The sequence below is a fragment of the Cervus canadensis genome, chromosome 24 (assembly GCF_019320065.1).
Source record: "Cervus canadensis isolate Bull #8, Minnesota chromosome 24, ASM1932006v1, whole genome shotgun sequence".
In the NCBI taxonomy this organism is placed as follows: Eukaryota; Metazoa; Chordata; class Mammalia; order Artiodactyla; family Cervidae; genus Cervus; species Cervus canadensis.
The window spans coordinates 31,116,477-31,141,379 of NC_057409.1; the positions used below are offsets into that span (position 1 = coordinate 31,116,477).

The 24,903-nt window shown below is 39.5% G+C and overlaps 1 long non-coding RNA gene across 1 annotated transcript in view; it reads right to left on the bottom strand.

Moving 5' to 3' along the window:
- Positions 1-24,903, bottom strand: part of LOC122426413 — a 95,852-nt gene that overhangs the window by 43,569 nt on the left and 27,380 nt on the right. Inside the window, exon 2 of the long non-coding RNA XR_006265158.1 lies at positions 23,165-23,323. This is a non-coding gene — a long non-coding RNA (uncharacterized LOC122426413). The remainder of the gene's footprint in view (positions 1-23,164; positions 23,324-24,903) is intronic.

Genomic DNA, 24,903 nt, shown 5'->3' on the forward strand with positions numbered 1-24,903 from the left:
TTATTTATTCAGGCCTTTAGGCATGCAGGATCTTATTTCCCTGACCAGGGATTGAACCTGTGCCCCTGCAGTGAAAGTGTGGAGTCCTAACTGCTGGCCCACTGGGAAGTCCCAGGTGGTGCTTTTTCAATCTGCTCTCCTATAAGCGTATAGCCTCTAAATCACACCCAGCTATATTCCCTCAGCCTCTGCCCCTGATGCTGAGAGCTCACTGTTCTTCACTTCTGGCTTCTGGGCCAGCTGAGAGATTTAGGGTTGAGGGTACAAGAGATCAGATTTTGACCCTGGAGGAATATTACTGAGCTTCTCCCATGCAGATGAATTGATATACAATATCTTAATAAAATATTTCTGTGAGGCAATTTATATACATGCCCTCGTTTAACTGGATTAAAGCAAATATGACTGAGAAAGTTTGAATTGAAAAGTATTAACAGCAGAAGCTCTGAAGAAATGGTATGTAAAACACAGCTGGGAGCTGAATTAATAGCATCAAATACACAATAATGCAAACCATCAGAAATTGGGCCATGGGTTATGACATACCAAGCTTTTCCTATTGGGGAATAAAAAGAAACATGGCTCTGAAAATGGCCCAAATCATACAGCAGTCCTTGATTTTATCCAAAGCTCATCAAATTCCATATTGTTTTTATATTTCTGCTTATTTTTTAATATGTTGATGGCAGTTTAGTCACTAAGTCATGTCTGACTCTTTTGTGGCCCCATGGACTATATAGCCTGCCAGGCTCCACTGTCCCTGGGATTTTCCAGGGAAGAATACTGGAGTGGGTTGCCATTTCCTTCTCCATTAAATCATGTCTAGATCATATCTAAATGGAGATTGCTTATGTCTAGAAAGAGCTATAGTATCTGCTCATTTTTTATATCAAAGTTGCTAATATCTATGCCACTTTCCCCCCATTTTACCAGGAAGAGAAATGGTTTCATTTTGGCATAATCTTTACACTAAGCCTACTATTTAGTTTCTCATTGTAAAACTTACATCCAAGTAGAGCTGCCAACTCTTATCATGTGACCTAAGAGTTGAACTTGTTGTCTAGTTATATTTCCCCAAAGGAATTTCCAGACTTTGTGGATGATAGCCTCACCATTAGAGAGTCTTTCCTTTATTTATGCTGCATAATCTGGGACAAGACATTTTTATCTTAGAAGTCTTCATTAAAAGTCATTATTCTGTGAAATGCAACACACAATTAAGGCATTATTAGAAATTTATACCTTAGCATAAATTAGTGTGGGCTTCCTTGGTGGCTCAGTGGTAAAGAATCTGCCTGCAATGCAGGTGACCTGGGTTCGATCCCTGGGTTGGAAAGATCCCTTGGAGGAGAGCATGGCAACCCATTCCAATACTCCTTTCTGGAGAATTCTATGGACAGAGGAGCCTGGCAGGCTATAGTCCATAGGGTCACACAGAGTTGGACGCAACTGAAGTGACTAGCAGCAGTAGCAGCATAAATTAGTGTATCTAACTGTTTCTCTATTTAATTACCAGTTGACGTTGGTGTTCCGAGAGAATGAGGCATATGAGATGAAAACTGAGGGGAAGTTCAGGAGATGGCAGAAAGTGCTATATTTTAGAGTATTGAACTTAATCCCGAGTAGAGAGGATTCCTTGGAGAATGAAATAAAAGACTTTGGTCAGTCATGAGGAAACTGGGGACCAGAAAACAGGAATGAGATCGGGATGATCAAATAGAACTGGGAGATAGGAAGGGGCTGTGTAGAAACTGCAGTTGGTGCTCCACGGCCCCTTAACTCTCTCCTGCATATGTGCATGCATGCTGAGTCACTTCAGTTGTGTCTGACTCTTTGCGACACTATGGACCATAGCCTGCCAGGCTCCTCTGTCCATGGGATTCTCCAGGCAAGAATATTGGAATGGGTTGCCATGCCCTCCTCCAGGGGATCTTCCCGACTCAAGGAGCAAGCCCACGTTTCTTAGGACTCCTGCATTGGCAGGGGTTTCTTTCCCACTAGTGCCACCTGGGAAGCCTTTACTCTCTCTTACTCATCTCTAATATTGGTCAAAATGCCCCTTTTTATTTCAAATTACTGCTTACTCAATGATCTGGCTGAAACCAGAAGGTACACTCAAACAGTGGAAAATTTGAGAAGCATGTAATTAAAACCATTTTTTTGCAAAGGTGTATTTGGGGCTTAGGAGAAGCTAAAAGGCATGGTACAGTACCTTGGAACTAACAACAGAAGGTAACTGTGACCAATCCTAGGTCTGAAAACGCAAAGGGAGAGAAAAAGTATTAGAACTCAGATACAAAACTAGACGGAGAGGTTCCCCAACATGAACTGTGACCTTTGGTAGAGGAACAAAGCCAGCCCTCAGCAACCCGGCAGACAAGAAGTTGGGAGGATAAATACAGGACGTCACACTCCTCTCATCCTCCAATTTCCTGCTGTGGCCTCCACTGGCCAGATCCAACCTTTAACAGGAGGTCCTGTTAACAGCAAGGGAGCCTTACCTATTTTTAACAAGACAAGAGAAAGAACCTGCTTTGGTCACCTTTTTATAGAATATTATATTTTTAATAAACTATTTGTTTCAAAGTGAATTCATGCTTCCCTCATCCTCTCCATTGTTAGTCAAGGCTTCAGAGTTTTTACTGGCACTAAATTCTGGGTTGAAAATAATGCATCGTATTGAAATCAATGGAGTGCAAATGTAAAGTGCCCCTAACTTATAACAGATTTTTTCAGTTGTTGCAACTGTATTTAATCAGTTGTACCCAAGCAACTGAACTAAACTATTCTAAGTCAAAGCCAAAAAAATGACAGGCTCATGAAAAAATTATTTTGGAAGCTGGAAACATTTGTCTTGGTATCACACTCTTACTTTGTCTGGTGGTATCACACTCTTAACGTTACTTGAAAATTTTGTACATGGGGAGAGACATGGGATACCCACATGCACACACAAACACACACACACTCCTATAGCCACCAAGCTAACTGGTGCTCAGTAGCTACACAGTTCACAACTAAATGAAAAAAAAGGAAAAAAAAAAAAACCCACTACTGTCATGCACAGACAGATGAACAATTGGGATGATGACTATATGCCAACAAGGGATGATAAAAGAGCTGAAATGAGATTCCCCTAGGTGGAAAATAAAATGTACTTCTAGAGCTATGTTTTCTATAACCACCGACAAATAAAAGAATATAATATAGAACGTAGAGGTCTTAAAAATTAAAATCCATGCTTTGCATAGGAAAGAACCATTCAAAGAATTACTGTTTTCAAAGTTCTAAGCCAAGGTTCACTACTTTGCCAATTCCAACAGTTCTCATAAAACAAATGCATCAGTTAATCAATAATTTCCCAGAAGTAGTAGTTGTTTTGAGTTTGGGGGACTTATTTGCCTATTTATTTATCAGTCTTTGCCTATTATAGCAAGCATGTTTTTTCTTAACCAAAGAACTTGAAATGGAAAGAACAATGTCAAAGCAGTAGTAGATGACGCGTATGGGTTTTTCAGAAAGGCTTTGCTTTCATTCCTGAAAGAAAAGAAAACGACCATGAGATTAGCTCTTCAATAGTTCACAGAAATTGACTGCAATGGCCTTCTGTCTTTGATGCCAACATTGAAGCATCAGAGGCTTTGCAGCTCCTAAGTTTTGAGCACTGGTATCCTAACAATCCAATATAGAAGATAATAAGTCTCTATCTCTTTATTTGCCTCAGCTTAATGACAGCATGAACTCCTTATTGCCAAATTCAGACTTAAACTGAAGAAAGTAGGGAAAACCACTAGACCATTCAGGGATGACCTAAATCAAATCCCTTATGACTATACCGTGGAAGTGAGAAACAGATTTAAGGGATTAGATCTGAAAGACAGAAAGCCTGATGAACTATGGACGGAGGTTCGTGACATTGTACAGGAGACAGGGATCAAGACCATCCCCATGGAAAAGAAATGCAAAAAGGCAAAATGGCAGTCTGAGGAGGCCTTACAAATCGCTGTGAAAAGAAGAGAAGCGAAAAGCAAAGGAGGAAAGGAAAGATATTCCCATTTGAATGCAGAGTTCCAAAGAATAGCAAGGAGAGATAAGAAAGCCTTCCTCAGGGATCAATGCAAAGAAAAAGAGGAAAACAACAGAATGGGAAACACTAGAGATCTCTTCAAGAAAATTAGAGATACCAAGGGAACATTTCATGCAATGATGGGATCAATAAAGGACAGAAATGGTGTGAACCTAACAGAAACAGAAGATATTAAGAAGAGGTGGCAAGAATACACAGAAGAACTGTACAAAAAAGATCTTCACAACCCAGATTATCCCGATGGTGTGGTCACTCACCTAGAGCCAGACATCCTGGAATGTGAAGTCAAGTGGGCCTTAGAAAGCATCGCTACGAACGAAGCTAGTGGATGTGATGGAATTCCAGTTGAGCTATTTCAAATCCTGAAAGATGATGCTGTGAAAGTGCTGCACTCAATATGCCAGCAAATTTGGAAAACTCAGCAGTGGCCACAGGACTGGAAAGGGTCATTTTTCATTCCAGTCCCTAAGAAAGGCAATCCCAAAGAATGCTCACACTACCGCACAATTGCACTCATCTCACATGATAGTAAAGTAATGGTCAAAATCCTCCAAGCCAGGCTTCAGCAATATGTGAACCGTGAACTTCCAGATGTTCCAGCTGGTTTTAGAAAAGGCAGAGGAACCAGAGATCAAATTGCCAACATCCGCTGGATCATCAAAAAAGCAAGAGAGTTCCAGAAAAACATCTATTTCGGTTTTATTGACTACGCCAAAGCCTTTGACTGTGTGTGGATCACAATAAGCTATGGAAATTCTGAAAAGAGATGGGAATACCAGACCACCTGACCTGCCTCTTGAGAACCTGTATGCAGGTCAGGAGACAACAGTTAGAACTGGACATGGAACAACAGACTGGTTCCAAATAGGAAAAGGAGTATGTCAAGGCTGTATATTGTCACCCTGCTTATTTAATTTATATGCAGAGTACATCATGAGAAATGCTGGACTGGATGAAGCACAAGCTGGAATCAAGATTGGGAGGAGAAATATTAATAACCTCAGATATGCAGATGACACCACCCTTATGGCAGAAAGTGAAGAGGAACTAAAAAGCCTCTTGATGAAAGTGAAAGAGGAGAGTGAAAAAGTTGGCTTAAAGCTCAACATTCAGAAAACTAAGATCATGGCATACAGTCCCAACACTTCATGGGAAATAGATGGGGAGACAGTGGAAACAGTGTCAGACTTTAATTTTTTGGGCTCCAAAATCACTGCAGATGGTAACTGCAGCCATGAAATTAAAAGACACTTACTCCTTGGAAGGAAAGTTATGACCAACCTAGATAGCATATTAAAAAGCAGAGACATTACTTTGCCAACAAAGGTCCATCTAGTTAAGGCTATGGTTTTTCCAGTGGGTCATGTATGGATGTGAGAGTTGGACTGTGAAGAAAGCTGAGCGCCAAAGAATTGATGCTTTTGAACTGTAGTGTTGGAGAAGACTCTTGAGAATCCCTTGGACTGCAAGGAGATCCAACCAGTCCATCCTAAAGCAGTCAGTCCTGGGTGTTCATTGGAAGGACTGATGCTAAAGCTGAAACTCCAATACTTTGGCCACCTGATGCGAACAGTTGACTCATTGGAAAAGACCCTGATTCTGGGAGGGACTGGGGGCAGGAGGAGAAGGGGATGACAGAGGATGAGATGGCTGAATGGCATCACCGACTCAATGGACATGAGTCTGAGTGAACTCCAGGAGTTGGTGATGGACAGGGAGGCCTGGCATGCTACAGTTCACGGGGTTGCAAAGAGTTGGACATGACTGAGTGACTGAACTGAACTGAACTGAATGACAGCAAAGCAAAGACAGCTAATTTTTCACCCACTGAATAGCTATATCCCCCCCAAACCCACTGTTCTCACTGAAGAATGATCAGATGTTAATTAAAATAATGGAATTCCCCCCCCCAAAAAAAAGAATTTCCTTTTTAAAAAATGTAGCAATTTAGGAATTGTAAATTCCTACTTTTCCACCTTTGATTACCATTATATCCAAGGTACTGTAACTTCTGTATACACGAGGATGCACATATGGGTTGTTAAGAATGGTGACTTCTCTAACTGCTAAATCCTCATAATGCACCAGTTATGATATATTTAGAATATTATGCCCATTTTATATCAGACAGCAAAACCCCATGCCATCAATAAACTAAATACAAAGCTTATGGAAGATGAGGAATATAACCTTCTTTTCATATCTCCTCCCACTCTACACCACATTTTATGAAAATGATTCAATATTTATGACCAATGGCAACTCATATTGATCATATGATTTCTCATATTATTTTTCTCTTTTAAGAATCAATTTTTACATTTATGCTAGGTTTTATAAGCCTACTAATTATTTAGATAGCAAACATGTTTTCTGGTCTTGGTATCACCCAGAATCTTTTTAATTCCTAATCTTCCCCCTTTTTAAAGTTACATTTTATATCTTTGTGTTGATTCATTTCTTGATAGGATGGGGAAATATAGGAAGGTCACTTGGCTAACACACAGGAGAAGAAACCAGGTTTGGGAGGCCTGAAACTTAAGTAATTTTAGGAATTCTATCTATTAGGAAAAACACACAATTATGAATATTCATTTTATGGTATGTAATTGTAACTTGATAAAAAAAATTAGGTATGAAAATAAACTTTTACTCAGGATGAGAAATAAATTGCAAAATCTTAAAGTATGAACAAATACTACAAATGGCATAAAATCCAGAAAATAGTACAGCATTTGTATTAATTGACTGCTACAGTGCATATTTTTCTACTTAATTTTCATCACATCTTCTTTATTCACCTCATCATGACAATTTTTTAATATAATTTTGTATATGGAGAGGCAAAAGGAAATTCCTAGAGCATAACAGATCAAATTTTGCTTCAGATTACTGATAGTTTCAAAAATTACTTTTAATTTTACAACTTGTTACTGGCAGTGTGACATAATCTTTTTTGCATCCTTGTCATATTTGGGAAAATAACTAGTTTCTTTTATATAGAGCAGAGTAGTAGTTGATATATTTGCAGATTCACTTCAGCTTGAACATTTCAAACTCTCTTCTCCACCACTCAGTCACGTTAGGGGTTGAGGTCCATCCCATGAAGACACAATCTCTGCTTTTGCATCTCAATGTCAGGATACCTTTAACTCTTTGCTTAAAGAATTTTGTCTTTAAAATTCAGAAATTTTATGCTTATGACTATGTGTGGGTTTATTAATCAATGTGCCTGGTATTGTGTTAGCCTTTTTGTTATAAAGACCAAATCTTTATTGACTCAGATCTTGAGTTTTTCTCATCAACTCCTGAAAATTCCCACACATATACTGAACTTCTCAGATCTCTCTTCCAGGCCAGTTGTCCCTTCTTTCTTCATATTTACTTTTTCAATCTTTTCTCAGTGCTGGGAGAATTCCTGAGTTTCTTTCCAATTTATTGGTTTTTATTCCTACCATTATGTTTTTAATAATAAAATTAATGATATATTTTTAAAAAATTTTGTTTGTTTCACTGTCATTTTATAGGGGATTTTGTCGAAGATTGCATAGATCCCAGCAAAAGTCTTTCAGGTGAGAGCAGCAAGGTAAAACTTAGATTTTTTCCTTTCCTCTATTTGTTGTTGTTGCTTTCTGTAGTCGTTTTAAAGGATCAGCCTTCTGAGGAAATAAAGAGTGTATTTCCCTGGTAACTTAGATGGTAAAGAATCTGCCTGCAATGCGGGAGACCTGGGTTTGATCCCTGGGTCGGGAAGAACCCCTGGAGAAGGGCATGACAACCCACTCCAGTATTCTTGCCCGGACAATCGCACGGGCAGAGGAGTCCAGTGGGCTACAGTCCATGGGATCACCAAGAGTCAGCCACAACTGAGCGACTAAACACACACACTGAGTTTGAAGGCATCACCCTTGATTTGAAGTCTCTTCAAATTGTGACAGTCTACTGTTGTCTCATTCCACTACTGGCAATAGCTAATCCTTTAGCTATTACAGAATCCTCCTTCTTCTTTGAATACAATAAAAAGTAAACATTTGGTCCTTCTCCCTACTTCCTGGCACATAACTCCTAAAACCCTTGTGATCTCCAGTGATAAAAGTATCTTTCATATGCTAATGAGAAGGTCTGTGGCTGGGGAGGTATCAGTAGCTGGGAACCCTTAGATACATTCTGGTCACCAGAAAACCCAAGGCATGATTAAAGGGTTGGAACTTTCCTTCCTACTCCTGTACCTCCAGGAAGAGGAAAAGGGTTGTAGGTGGAATTAAATCACTAGTGGCCAGTGATTTTTTTCCCTAGTGGTAAGCATCACTATGAACAATGCTAGTGGAGATGATGGAATTCCAGTTGAGCTATTTCCAACCCTAAAACATGATGCTGTGAAAGTGCTGCACTCAATATCCCAGCAAATTTGGAAAACTCAGCAGTGGCAACAGGACTGGAAAACGTCAGTTTTCATTCCAATCCCAAAGAAAGGCAATTCCAAAGAATGCTCAAACTACGGCACAATTGCACTCATCTCACACGCTAGCAAAGTAATGCGCAAAATTCTGCAAGCCAGGCTTCAACAGTATGTGAACTGTGAACTTCCAGATGTTCAAGCTGGATTTAGAAAAGGCAGAGGAACCAGAGATCAAATTGACAACATCTGCTGGATCATTGAAAAAGCAAGAGAGTTCCAGAAAAACATCTACTTCTGCTTTATTGACTATGCCAAAGCCTTTGACTATGTGTGGATCACAATAAGCTATGGAAATTCTGAAAAGAGATGGGAATACCAGACCACCTGACCTGCCTCTTGAGAAATCTGTATGCAGGTCACGAGACAACAGTTAGAATTGGACATGGAACAATAGACTGGCTCCAAATTGGGAAAGGAGTATGTCAAGACTGTATATTGTCACCCTGCTTATTTAACTTAAATGCAGAGTACATCATGAAAAATGCTGGACTGGATGTGAAGCACAAGTTGGAATCAAGATTGGGAGGAGAAATATTAATAACCTCAGATATGCAGATGACACCACCCTTACGGCAGAAAGTGAAGAAGAACTAAAGAGCCTATTGATGAAAGTGAAAGAGGAGAGTGAAAAAGTTGGCCTAAAGCTCAACATTCAGAAAACTAAAATCATGGCATACAGTCCCATCACTTCATGGCAAATAGATGGGGGAACAGTGGAAACAGTGGCTGACTTTATTTTTTTGGGCTCCAAAATCACTGCAGATGGTGACTGAAGCCATGAAATTAAAAGACACTTACTCCTTGGAAGGAAAGTTATGACCAACCTAGACAGCATATTAAAAAGCAGAGACATTACTTTGCCAACAAAGGTCCATCTAGTCAAGGCTATGGTTTTTCCAGTAGTCATATATGGATGTGAGAGTTGGAATATAAAGAAAGCTGAGCACTGAAGAATTGATGCTTTTGAACTGCGGTGTTGGAGAAGACTCTTGAGAGTCCCTTAGTCTGCAAGGAGATCCAACCAGTCCATCCTAAAGGAAATCAATCTTGAATATTCATTGGAAGGACTGATGTTGAAGCTCCAATACTTTGGCTACCTGATGCGAAGAATAGACTCATTTGAAAAGACCCTGATGCTGGGAAAGACTGAGGGCAGGAGGAGAAGGGGACAACAGAGGATGAGATGGTTGGATGGCATCACCGACTCAATGGATATGAGTTTGAGTAAACTCCAGGAGTCGGTGATGGACAGGAAGCTTGGCGTGCTGCAGTCCATGGGGTTGCAAAGTGTCGAACACGACTGAGCAACTGAACTGACTGACTGACTGGCCAGTGATTTAATCAGTTATAGCACAGTAATGAAAGTTCCATATAAACCTCTGAACAGTGGGTTTGAGGAAGCTTCCAAATTGCCAAACACATACCCATATCAGGAGGGTGGTGCCTCCCCATTCCATGGAAGGAGAAGCTCCTTCATTCATGATCCCTCTAGATCCCACTCTATGCACCCCTTTATCTGGCTGGTCATTTATATCCTTTTTCATAAACTGGTACACCTAAGTCAAATGTTTCCCTGAGTTTTGTGAGCTATTCTAATGAATGATCAAAATACTTCTTACCTTTTCCTGCATTATAGAATATTTGAAGTGAAATAAAAAAATACCCATTTCTTTACTACTAAGTATTAAGAGTGCATCTGTCAAGTTGTCTCAATCCAAAATTATTTTCAGGAGTAAGCTCTCTGAAAAGCAGCTGTGATAATCTCTAGTTTTGTAGCCTAGTCAATTTGTGGGTAACCTGGGGACCCGTGCTGTGACTGACAAGTAAATGAAGGTATCTTGTAGTCAGACCACTTGAACCTGTGAGTAGTTAGTGGCAGAAATGAATTAATTGTGGGACACACATTTGGTGTCAGAATTAGTTGGTGTCAGAATTAGATGGTGACAATGCACCATCCCAGAAAATTATACAACTAGAATGAAAGCCATTTCCTATTTTCTTTGTGTCACAAGTATATTCATTTCCTGAGTCTCAGTTTAACTTATATGTGCATTTCTTTTACGTGCATCAATGCTTAACTTTGCTTCCAACTCCTGTCCCAGGAGACTTGGGAAGGCCAGTTATCTCATGGGTGGTAACTTAACCAAATAAACAGAGTAGGAAGAAAGTTACTTGTCCAAGAGAAACAACAAAGTAAATTACCAAATAGATTCATGTATTTAAAATGTCTAACTGGGGTTCACTTCCTCAGGTCATTGCTGTCTTCAGTCCTTTAGTTATATGTAATCTACCTATTTGGTCAGTGACCAATTGCCCAAATCTTAACAGTATAACCACTTTTCAATGGACAACTTTAGGATTTTATAGATTATCTTTACAAATAATGACAATCCTAACAGGAACGCCTTTACTGTTCAATTGTTTAGCAAAGTGTTGGGTGTATGCTTCAGATAAACATTCTATCTTTTTTTGGGGAACTGTCATTCTAATCTCTAGTCTGAAGTGAAGAGGTCAGTTTTTTGTTATTTGTTTTTAATGAACTGGGCCGTTTGTCATAAGATGTGTTCTCAGAATCTATTGACACTTCCATGTCAAATAGCTTGTCTTTGATCTATTGGTCAAAAATTTTATTAACCTAGATAATATTGAAACAGGCTTTGAGATTAAGAATAAATCTTACTTTCTTATGGCATAATGCCGTTTTAGCATAATATGAAAACAAATTGCTATTGTCAACTACAAATTGGCACTTGCCAAGAGCATTGCCAGTGACTAGACAACAACAACAAGGACATTTGCCATCTGCCTGCGCTGCTGCAGCAGCTGACCCTGGACACTCCCTTAAAGGAATTCAGGGTGGAGAGTGAGGCCCTCTGTTCTCCAGAAAAAGTGGTGGAACAGGTCTTTAGGTAGTTGGGTATTTTTAGGAGCTGATTTCATAATCCCAATCTTTGCATCTATTCATATCTAGAAAAGCACTACATCCTTTCATCAAAGCCATGTGTAACTCAATGAATCTATGAGCCATGCCCTGCAGGGCCACCTGCGATGCACAGATCATGGTGGAGAATTTTGAAAAAATGTGGTCCACTGGAGAAGGGAATGGTAAACCGCTTCAGCATTCTTGCGTTGAGAACCCCACAAACAGTATAAAAAGGCAAAAAGATATGACACTGGAAGATGAGCCCACCAAGTCAGGTGTTCAACATGCTCCTGGAGAAGAGAGGAGAAATAGCTCCAGAAAGAAAGAAAAGGCTGGGCCAAAGCAGAAAGAACACTCAGCTGTGGATGTGTCTGGTGGTGAAAGTAAATTCTGATGTTGTAAAGTACAATATTGTATAGGAACCTGGAATGTTAGGTGCATGAATCAAGGTAAATTGTACATGGTCAGTCAGGACACGGCAAAAATGAATATCGACATTTTAGGAATCAGTGAACTAAAGTCAAGGGGAATGGGTGAATTTAATTCAGATGGCCATCATATCTACCACTGTGGGCAAGAATCTCTTAGAAGAAATGCAGTAGCCCTCATAGGCAACAAAAGAGTTTGAAATGCAGTACTTGGATGCAAGCTCAAAAATGACAGAATGCTCTTTGTTCATTTTCAAGGCAAACCAATCAACATCTGAGTAATCCAAGGCTATGCCCCAACCACTAATGCCGAAAAAGCTAAAGGTGAACAGTTTAGTGAAGACAAGCAGGACCTTCTAAAACTAACACACACACACACACACACACACACAAAGTATTTTTCATCATAGGGGATTGGAATAAAAAAGTAAGATAATCAAGATATATCCGGAGTAGCAGACAAATTTGGCCTTGGAGTACAAAATGAAGTAGGGCAAAAGCTAACAGAGTTTTGCCAAGATAATGCACTAGGCATAGAAAATACTCTCTTCCAACAACACAGGAGACAACTCTATACATGGACAGCACCAGATGGTCAATATCAAAATCAGATTGATTATATTCTTTGCAGCCAAGGATGGAGAAGAAGCTCTATAAAGTGAACAAAAACAAGACCAGGAGCTGACTGTGATTCTGATCATGAGCTCTTTATTGCAAAATTCAGACTTAAATTGAAGAAAATAGGGAAAAACACTAGACCATTCAGGTATCAGTCAGTTCAGTTGCTCAATCATGTCTGACTCTGTGATCCCATGGGCTGCAGCACGCCAGGCCTCCATGTCCATCACCAACTCTCAGAATTTACTCAAACTCATGTCCATTGAGTTGGTGATTCAAGTATGATCCATTCAGGTATGATCTACATCAAATCCCTTATGATTATACAGTGGAAGTGATAAAGAGATTCAGGGGATTAGATCTGGTAAATAGTGAGTGAAGAACTATAGACAGAGGTTCATAACATCGTTCAGGAAGGTGATCAAAACCATCCCAAAAAGAAACGCAAAAAGGCAAACTGGTTGTCTGAGGGGGCTTACATGTAGCTGAGAAAAGAAGTAAAAGGCAAAGGAAAAAGGGAAATATATACCCAATTGAGTGCAGAGTTCCAGAGAATAGCAAGGAGAGAAAAGAAAGCCTTCTTAAGTGAACAATGCAAAGAAATAGAGGAAAACAACAGAATGGGAAAGACTAGTGATCTTTTCAAGAAAATTAGAGATACCAGGGAATATTTCATGCACAGATGGGCAAAATAAAGGACAGAAATGGTATGGACCTAACAGAAGCAGAAGATATTAAGAAGAGGTGGCAAAAATACACAGACGAACTATACAAAAAAGATCTTGATGACCTAGATAATCACAATAGTGTGATCACTCACCTAGAACCAGACATCCTGGAGTTTGAAGTCAAGTGGGCTTTAGGAAGCATTATGACGAACAAAGCTAGTGGAGGTGATGGAATTCCAGCTGAGTTAATTCAAATCCTAAAAGACGAAGCTGTGAAAGTGCTGCACTCAATATGCCAGAAAATTTTGAAAACTCAGCAATGGCCACGGGACTGGTAAAGGGCAGTTTTCATTCCAATCCCAAAAAAAGGCAATGCCAAAGATTGTCAAACTACCATACAATTGTGCTCATTTCACATACTAGCAAGGTAATGCACAAAATTCTCAAAGCTAGGCTTCAAGAGTACATAAATTGAGAACTTCCAGATGTTCAAGCTGGATTTGGAAAAGGCAGAGGAACAAGGGATCAAATTGCCAACATCCGTTGGATCATATAAAAAGCAAGAGAATTCCAGAAAAACATCTACTTCTGCTTCACTGAACAGGCTAAAATCTTTGACTGTGTGGATCACAACAAACTGTGGAAAATTCTTAGAGACAGGAATACCAGACTATCTTACCTGTCTCCTGAGAAACCTTTATGTAGGCCAAGAAGCAACAGTTAGAAAATTACATGGAACAATGGACTGATTCAAAATGTGGAAAGGGGTACGTTAAGGCTGTATATTGTCACCCTGCTTATTTAAATTATATGCAGAGTACATCATGCAAAATGCCAGGCTTGATGAAGCACAAGCTGGAATCAAGATTGCTGGGAGAAATACAAACAGCCTCAGATACACAAATGACACCACCCTCATGGCAGAAAGCGAAGAGGAACTAGAGGTCCTGTTGATGAAGGTGAAAGAGGAGAGTGAAAAAGCTGGCTTAAAACTCAACATTCAAAAAACGAAGATCATGGCATCCAGTCCCATCACTTCATGAAAAATAGATGGGGAAACAATGGCAGATTTTATTTCTTAGACTCCAAAATCACTGCAGACAGTGACTGCAGTCATGAAATTAAAAAATACTTGGTCCTTGGGGAAAAAAAGCTATGATAAACCTAGATAGAATAATAAAAAGCAGAGACATCACTTTGCCAACAGAGGTCCATATAGTCAAAGCTATAGTTTTTCCAGTAGGAGGATATGGATGTGAGAGTTGGACCATAAAGAAGACTGAGCACTGAAGAATTGATGCTTTCACATTGTGGTGCTGGAGAAGACTCTTGAGAGTCTCTGGGACAGCAAGGAGTTCAAACCAGTCAATCCTAAAGGGAATCAACTCTGGATGTTCATTGGAAGGACTGATGCTGAAGCTGAAGCTCCAATCCTTTGGCCACCTTATGCGAAGAGCTGACTCATTGTAAAAGACCCTGATGCTGGGAAAGATTGAGGGCAGGAGGAGAAAAGGGTGACAGAATATCAGATGGTTGGGTGGCATCACCAGCTCAATGGACATGAGTTTGAGCAAACTCCAGGAGATAGTGATGGACAGGGAAGCCTGGCATGCTGCAGTTCATGGGGCCACAAAGAGTCTGACACAACTTAGCAACTGAACAACAGCAACAATCCCTTCATGGTGACATCAGCTCCTTTTGACCAGCAGAAAACCTTTTATAAAATTAGTGCTTGATAGCACTGAACTCCCCTTTCAACAAAATCTTTTGTATTGACCTTCCCCCACTGCCACTTTGAAGCATTCTCTCAGAGCTATCTGAGGTGCTGTCTCCCAGGCTGCAGTCCTCATTTTGCCCCAAAGAAAGTTTAACTCACAACTCTCACTTTGTGCATCCTTATAGTCGACATGATTTGTAAAGATTTGCATCATATTCACAAGGAAAAATTGGCTCGTGGTTGATTTTTTTTTAGCTCTTCATGAGGTTTTGATATGCAGAGATCTGATGGTTGCATAAAATGAATCAGTACACTTTTTCTCTCTTTTCCTGAATTACAGAATATTTTCAATAAAATGGAAATTGCCTGTCTCTTTGTTAAGTTTTAAGGATTCATCCATCAAATTTTATTAGTTGACACTTTTTTGAAAATAAGCTTTCCAACAAACAGTATTTACTTTTCATAATTTTATAAGGAAAACATGTCCATTTACGTTAAGCTCTCAAAAAATTAAAAATATAGCTCATCACAAAGAAGTTTATGGTATCATTTTATTGTCACATTTAAGAGTGTATATTAACTTTTTGCCTATTACTTTCCATAGTTTTCCAGTATTTATCTTCTTGTCATTGACAGTGTTCACCTGTGCTCCTTAGGCAAATACATAAACACAGTGCCTTGATTTGACAGTGTTGTTACCTGATTTCTTTCTCTCTCTCTAAACCTAGTGGTATACTGTGAAAATCTTTCTGTGTCAGTAAATTTCTAATAATATCATTTTTAATGGCTATCACTTTTTGTGGTAATGGGGCATTGTAATTTATTTAATCAATTGTGAAGAATGAACTTTTAGACCTTTGGACCTTATCTTTTATGATCATTGTCTCATGAGAACATCTTTTCTCAGAATCATTCCCTCCTTTGGACAGCTGAACACACTTCCCTATCTAACCTGTTATTTATCTCTGTTTACAAGCCTTCTTACAAAAGCAGGAAGAGGATTATCCATTGTTGTGGGTTAAAAGGCTTTCATCAGAAATTTCAAGTGTACCTGTTGAAATGATTCATTAGAAGAAGAAAGAAAACAAAGAAGGGAGGGAGGGAAGAAGGGCAGGAAAGAGATGAGAAGAGAGAAAAGGGGCAAACTCAGAAAAACATGCATGTCTTTCTCAGATTGGTGGCCCATTAGCTTGTGGACTAGGACCTAGGAGAGGAACTCCAAGCCAAAAGCCGTTAGTCCCCAAGAGCTCTCTCAGTTAAGGAGAATTCCTTTTCTTCTTGGTGTGGTTACCAGTCAGCTGAAGCAGTGCTTCCCTTTTCTAACTGGCAATAACGACTCTCATTAGGAGCCAGCCAGAGGAGCCCTGGCTTTTTGCCTAGGAATGGCCATCTATATCAAGTGTAAGCTCAGATAATCATGCTTTGTGTGTGCTATGGCCACTGTCACAGATATATATACTTCAAAGACCTCCCAAAGTCCCCCTCCTCCCTTTCATCTAACTTGTGTGCCTCTGAGATATGAAGTACTTGTGAGATTTATCCACTTGCTTGTATATCTGACTTCTTAGTCAACCAAGCATTGGTTGTTTGACCCATCATTCAACCCAATCTATCTGCATAGCATCTCTCAAGAATTCCATTCAGTTTGAACATGTGGCCTCAGCAATGATCCAGTTTCCTCTGCATTTTCATGGGAATTTGGAGAGAGGGAGGACCCAAACATATGAACTCAAAATGCCACCTTGAAATGGAAGCATTGTATTTTTCTCCTATATAAAAAAAGCTTAAATAAAATGTTTTACAAGCTAAAAATTATTCTCTGAAAAATAAAGATTCCCTCCCAAAAGGACGCTTCATTTAATTTTCTCCTACATTTTTCTCCTTGCCTGTTGGAATTGATTACATACAAAGCTCTGACACTTCATTCTTTGAAAGCAGGATGGAGGGTACTCACTATACTGAAAGGTGATCAGAGACTGTGATCTTTGTACCTCTAGTACTTCTCATAAAATAGACGCTTCATAATTACTCTTAGATGAATAGAAGGAAAAGCTGTGCAGACAACTGCTTCTCTAGCACTGGGTAACATGCAGAGTTGATGACAACACCAAGAAACATTGGAACAGAATGACCACATGTAGCATTACCATATCCTTTCCAAACGTGAGAAGAAAAAGTAATATTCTTCAATTACACAGGCAGGAAGTGGAAAACCATTAATCCCATGTGGGAAACAGGGTCATAACGATAAAATACATCACAGTAGATTTCATAAAAACCAGAACATAGTACATTTTGTCATTCTCCTCTACTTGAAATGTGAAAAAAACAATGTAATAGTAGGGAAGGAGGGAAGAAGGTAATTATTTTAAGTTGATTTACTTTCCCTGAATCTATGAGAAACATATTTTGGAATTCTCACTAAAAGACTTTAGGCCCTTAGATTTGAAGTTATATGAGTTTAGGAAATTGATATTTTGCCAGGAATTTAAAGATTGCTTACTTTATTAGGTAAGAACATAATTTCTGAATTTACTAATGCTTTTGGAACATGAGTCTCTTTAAAAATCTAAAATGTGAAGACTATTTTCTCTATTTCAGAACATTTAAAATGCAGGAGTCGAGTTTGTAGATGAAGCTGCTAATATTCGTCTAAAGTACCGTTTTAAAAAAATCAATAATAGAGTACTGCCAATTGTCTTACATTTGAAAGAGCTGGAAAACTAGGAAAATAAATTCTTTGTTACAAGGAAGAAGATATCATTATTACCATTTTTTTTTTAAAGGCTGCCTTGGTAAAAACAACTAAGATGGATTTCCCTAGAGGTCCATTGGTTAAGAATCCACCTGCCAATGCAGGGGACACATTGCATTCCCTGGACCATGAAAGTCCACACTCCACAGGACAACTAAGCCCGTGCAAGCAACTACTGAGCCCAAGTGGCCTAGAGCTATGCTCTGGAATAAGGGAAGCCACTGAAACAAAAAGTCCATGCACCGCAACTAGAGTGGCCCCTGCTTGCTACAACCAGCAAAAGCCTCCTCACAGCAACAAAGACCCAGTGCAGCCAAAAATAAATAAATAAATGATTATTTTTTTAAAAGTAATGATATGATGTGATATTCTTTTTAATGAAAAAAAAAATTCCTTCCTTTTGACAATTAAGTATTGAGGGTCTAGGATATGGCAGATACTGTTCTAGATGTCAGGGATCAATAGCAAACAAAAATATTCCTTGGGGTCACGGAGTAACATTGTAGTGGGTAGAGGAGAAAGTAAACAAATCAATAAGGAAAATATTTAGTGTGTCTTATGGTGATAAGTACATGGAGAAAACTAAACAGGTGAGGGAAATGGAGAGTTCAGAGGTGGGTGGTGAGGACTGTATTAGTTTCCAGAGCTGTTATAACACATAACCATAACTTAGGTAGCTTAAAATAACACTAATTGGTTCTCTTACAGTTCTGGAGTTCAGAGGTCCAAAATGGACTCCACTGGGCTAAAATCAAGATGTTCCTTCTGAAGGCTCTTGGGCAGAATCTGTTTCCTTGCCTATTCCAGCATCTATAGACTGCCTACATTCCTTGGCTTGTGGTCTCCCTCCAGCCATCATGTCACACCCTCCACTGCTTCAGTCACTCCCCGCTCCTCTGACTCTCACCCTCCAGCTCCCATTTTTAAGAACCCTTGGGATTATATTCAATCAAATCAGTCAAGATACTGGAGCGACTTGCCATTTCCTTCTCCAGGGAATCTTCCTGACCCAAGGATTGAGCCTGAGTCTCCTGCATCTCCTGCACTGCAGGCAGATTCTTTACCTGCTGAGCCATCACTGGGACCACCCAAATACTCAAGGAAAATCTCCCCATTATAAGTTTCTTAACAGGCTATGGATTCCAGGTAAGTAGCATTGACTAATCAACATTTGTCAAGGCTAAAACTAAGATTTTCATCCACTCCTCCTGCAGACAACCCAAGTCACTGTAATGCTCTTTGGCAGCAGTAAACACTCAGCTCTGTGCACAGTCTTACTGGGAATGACTGCTCTAGGGGCTTGGACATCTTGTTTCTATAAAAGATGGATGTGAGGTCAGCGCTATGGAAATCTAGTGTATCCTATTGACTTTTGGCATTTTTTAGAAAATGAGAGATTTGAAATTAAAAATACAACTTCTCAGCCCCTAAAAGAACCATACTCTCCTGAAAAAAATCACGCATGCTCTATATGTTCAAAGAACCTCACCTCTCCCAAGGTACCTGCAGCCCCACACTCCAAGACTAATATGCTGCATAGTAAAGCAGTGAGAATGGCTTTTGAGCTTTTAATTCTGTGTAAACATTTTGAACCCTGGGCTTTTAGTACACAAGGACAGTGACATTTATTGTAGAATTCAATGTTTCTAGATTTAATATCTAAGTATTTGCATTTAAAAGAGGGCTTTGTTGGGACTTCCTTGGTGGTCCAGCAATTAAGCCTCCAGGGCAGGAGGCCCCAGGTTTGATCCCTAGCCAGGGAACTAGATAACTGACCATCTTACCTGTCTCCTGAGAAACCTGTATGCAGATCAAGAAGCTACAGTTGGAACCCTGTATGGAACTACTGATTGGTTCAAGATTGAGAAAGGAGTAACAACAAGGCTGTCTGCTGTCACCCTGTTTGTTTAACCTATACGTTGAGTACATTATGAGAAATGCCAGGGTGGATGAGTTATAAGCTGGAATCAAGATAGGCAGGAGAAACATCAACAACCTCAGATGTACGGATGATACCACTCTAATGGCAGAAAGCCAAGAGGAACTAAAGAGGCTCTTGATGAAAATGAAAGAGGAGAGTGAAAAAGTTGGCTTAAAACTCACATTCAGAAAACTACGATCATGGCATCTGGTCCCATCACTTCATGGCAAATAGATGGGGAAACAGTGGAAACAGTGGCTGACTTTATTTTTCTGGGCTCCAAAATCACTGCGGATGGTGACTGCAGCCATGAAATTAAAAGATGCTTCCTCCTTGGAAGAAAAGCTATGACCAACGTATAGCATATTAAAAAGCAGAGACATTACTTTGCCAACAAAGGTCCATCTAGTCAAAGCTATGGTTTTTCTAGTAGTCACGTATGGATGTGAGAGTTGGACTATAAAGAAAGCTGAGCACTGAAGAATTGATGCGTTTGAACTTCGGTGTTGGAGAAGACTCTTGAGAGTCCCTTGGACTGCAAGGAGATCCAACCAGTCAATCCTAAAGGAGATCAGTCCTGGGTGTTCATTGGAGGGACTGATGTTGAAGCTGAAACTCCAATACTTTTGCCACCTGATGCGGAGAGCTGACTCATTGGAAAAGACCCTGATGCTGGGAAAGATTGAGGGCAGGAGGAGAAGGGGACGACAGAGGATGAGATGGTTGGATGGCATCACTGACTCAATGGACATGGGTTTGGGTGGACTCTGGGAGTTGGTGATGGACAGTGAGGTCTGGTGTGCTGTGGTTCATGAGGTCGCAAAGAGTCAGACACGACTGAACAACTGAACTGAACTGAGCTGATTTTTAAAAATAAAAGAGGGTTTTGTTTATGGGCTTTATAACTTCTTTCTAGAATTGTGATCATTGAAAGAATATTATACTTACATTTGGGAAATCTTTAAATGGTTGGAATTTTACTAGCAGAATTTCTATGCATTTTATTAGTGGGATATATTTATGATATTGTTTGATCTTTGAAAGACTATTTTGGATGACCGCAGATATCCATGTGGGTTGGGAAGGAGAATAATTGAACATTGAGCCTTGGATACAAACTGGCTTTATAGTTAACTGAATTAATGCATTCTCTGATTCACTTCAGAGCTTTCTGGGTCCTCAAACTACCTTGCCCACTGAAGGTCCCAAAGGGATTTTCAGTGGAAGGGAGACTAGTATTGGGGATGGCCCTATAAAGAGAAAGCTGGACTGTCCCTGGAGGGAGACAGCCACACTGGTGGCTGCCCATGGGTTTAATGGTTAATTCAGTTGGTGAAGAGACCTAGGAACCACAGAACATGAGGTAGGATCTTTTTCCACATTCCTGACATTTCCTTCCAGATGGAAGCTGTTCCACTAGCTATGACAGTCCTGGCCTTTCACCCTCCTCATCCTAGCCCACAGAGGAAAAGGGACTTACCCAACTGATAAATTTGAAAAGAATAAATTGGGTACATTCACTGACCAGCCTACTCACAGAGACTCCTTTGGGAGGCCCAGCCCAGTTCACACTGCCTGGACCGAGGACTGGGTTGAAAGGCTTCCCAGTTCTATGGTTCATATTTGGAAATCCGACTGACTGTAATGCCAACTGACATCTAATGCAACTGATAGCCTTCATCGGTAATAAAAAGTGATATCTGGGTTCCTTATTATTTGCCTTATTTCTCAATTGGCTCAGAAAATAAAGAATGAATGATATTTACTAAGCCCCAGAAAAATCGTATCAATCCAAAAAGAGGCATCTATTCTGCTAGAGTTTCTAAATTATTAGATTAGAAGCCTGAAATCGCTGGTAGACATCTTATCACTGTATTTGAGGTGGGCAGGGGGGCGGGGTGGAGTCCTTCCTGAAAACAAGCCAATGAGAAGAAGACAGAGCCGGGGTGTTGGAAAGAGACCGTGTCCTGATGACACAGATTAATCATCTATGTCCTGCGATGTCCTGTGTCCTGATGCCTGCGAACTCTGAAGTTATAAGAGCCAACACATTCCCTCTTTTTCTCAGGGAAGTTACAGTTAGATTTTGGACTCTTGCATTGAAGCTGACCAATATTGTTTAAGGATGAGCTGTTTTTCTTACATCTTAGTCACGAAAACATCTGCTTCTTAATCTGTTTCTACAATGGATAAAATGTAAATTTCAAAGTTGCAAATCATTAGCTTGAGTTGAAGATCCTGCGCTGGCAGGAGAAGTTAGTAGCTGCTCCCAGCCTTATCCCTTTCAGAGATGTTCTTGTCAGGTACCTGGAGCGTACAGGTGGCAAGTATGATTGAGGAATAGAATGTAAGTTTCCAAAATAAAAGGGCTGCTTGCTGGTTAACTACATTATGTTATACTTTCTGTTTGGGTTTTTGTGTTGCTGTTTTTAGCTTTTGTAGTAAGTTAACTTTCTTCACACATGAATATTATGTGTGCTTAGTCGCTCAGTCGTGTCCGACTCTTTGCCACCCCATAGACTGTAGCCTGCCAGGCTCCTCTGTCCATGGAATTCTCCAGGCAAGAATTCTGGAGTGGGTTGCCATTTCCTTCTCCAACATATATTTGATTTTAAAATGTCTCATGGCAATAGATTTAGTAACTCACATTTGAAAGTTTGGAAAGAGTGGCACTTCTCATTCAAGGAATGTTAATGGAAATTAAAAGATATGTGATAAATTAAATATGCTTCCTTAAAGAAGATGTCAGAAGTAAAGGCACATCAATTAGAAATTAACAGCATAGAGAATTTAAAACATTTCATGTTTGTCTTATTAACATTTTAGGAGTACAAATATGTCTGTCATCATAAAAGAATTTCCTCAGGACTCCCTTATCAAGACTCAATTGTAGAGCTGAGACAATTGCTCTAGGGCAAAAAAAAAAACCCCAGAACATTATATCCAACAGCAGAGGGTGGGAATTCTACTAGAAATGTTCTTCACTAGGATGAGAGCCACTGGGTCGTATCTCTGAAATGGGTTACTCACTATGGTGTTAATTTGCTGATCACAAGGGAAGAAGTTAACAGGGCTTAAGAGACCAACAGGAAATCTAAACACAGACAATTCAGTTCACTGTGAAACCAGTTGCTTCATGGTTGGTATGTCTAGGCTGAATCCATACATAATTATACATCAGAACAGGAAGAATTTACCAAGAAATGGAGGTGAGGAATAGGTTACACTTATGACTGAATTTATGAGGAGAAAGCATGTGTGAATTAGACAGCCCCTCTAGTTAATAACTTTTTATGTGCTTTTGTAGGTTTTCTTTCTTTTAAGTCCAGTAAATTCTTTAGGTTATTTGTACCTTGTTGAATCTACCTCTGAAAATCACTGTCAAAACTGAATGGCATCTCCTTCGATTTCAGCTCCTGGTGCTTTATCGACTGATCAATCAAATGCCCTTGTGGGCCTCACCTCCACGCCAGGTTTCCTGCTTCAGGTTTTCAGGCTTCAGAGGCCCCTTCCCACACCTCCTCCCCAACACCTAGTTCAGATGCCATTCCCTCTGGATACAACTCCTGTCTCCTGATTACCCATTACCTTCTGCTGGTTCACTGACTGTTTCCATGATGTCCATCACCACCATACACACTTTATTGGGACTTCCGTGGCAGTTCAGTGGACTTCCAGAAGTCCAGAAGACTCTGGAATTCTACTTCAGAGGGCAGAGGTTCAATCTTTAGTCAGGAAACCAAGATCCTGCAGGTCATGCAGATGGGCAATAATAATAATAAATTTAAATACAACCACACTTTATTGATAACTGCAGCTTCATACACTGTTTGGAAGTTGAGTAGTATTTGTACTCTGACTATGTTCTTCTTCAATATTTTGTTGTCATTTAAAGTCTAATGCCTTGCATTAGACTCTAAAATTAGTTTGTTTATATCCAAGTAATAACCTACTAGAGTTTTGAATGAAATTGTGTTGAGTCTGTGGACCATACTGAGAAGAATGAAAATCTTAAAAATAATGGCTCTACCTATTAGTAAATGTGGAATATATCTGCATTAAAAAAAATGACTTCATTTCATTAATTTTGGCAAAACCTCTTCATAAATATGTGTAGTAAGATACTTTTTATAGAAATGATGCCATCTTAATCTTAAAGTGAAATGGAAAATTAATCTACTGAAGTAATACAAGTTAAGAAATTTATCTCTCATTCCTTATCCAAAAAAAAAAAAAAAAAAGGAACTCATATAAAACAAGAAAAAGCTAAGTAAAATGACATAATTTACTCTTAGGAAACAGTATAGCTAATTTGTGCTCTATCTATACCTACTGAGGCAAAATTTTATTTTATTTCTTTTTGAGGCAAAATTTTAAGTATTAAATAACTTTAAAAGTTAGCTTCCCTCCATACTCAGAAAAATAAAGGCTTTTACTGACTGTAAAAATGAGACAGCAAGTTTGATAGCTTTTTAGTTTTTTAACTGTATGTCTATCATATGTGACTTGATATGTTATAGTAGATATTTCTTTCATAAAATTAATGCATAGTGTTGACACTATGACTTTTTTCCTACACAATCCTTAATTTTTACAACTTTTAATTATAATGAATATGGTCTATTTTAAAGAGAATGTTTCACATTTCTTTTTTCCCTAAAGAAAATGCTATATAATCTTTCAATGCTATAAACTCTCACAAAGGCCTTGCAGGCCAGGCAGCTCAACACACTCCTAAGAGGGATGCAGTATTAGTAAACACTGGACATTTTGTTCTGTTACTTTATTCAATAAATTAAACTGAATGCCTATTTGTGTAAATCAGTGTCATCTTCATTGTTATTTTCACACGATTATATTATAGTTTCTTCACTACAAGCAGCAGAAATCAAGTTGGCTGCTGTAGGTAAAAAGGAACATTTTGGAAGAATATCAAGGTTTCTTAGAATCAGCATCAAACTGGACAACTGGGTTTGGGGTCAGACTCTTCTCTGAGCTCCAGATCTGTAACACCTACAACTAGACTCCAGGAAGACAGCTTAGGATCATTCCCTTCCCTTTCCAGATGAACTTCTCTCCTTCTGTAACTCCCCATTGTCCTTCAGTTCAGTTCAGTTCAGTTGCTCAGTCGTGTCTGACTCTTTGCGACCCCATGAATCGCAGCATGCCAGGCCTCCCTGTCCATCACCCAACTCCCGGAGTTTACTCAAACTCATGTCCATTGAGTCGGTGATGCCATCCAACCATCTCATTCTCTGTTGTTCCCTTCTCCTCCTGCCCCCAATCCCTCCCAGCATCAGGGTCTTTTCCAATGAGTCAACTCTTCA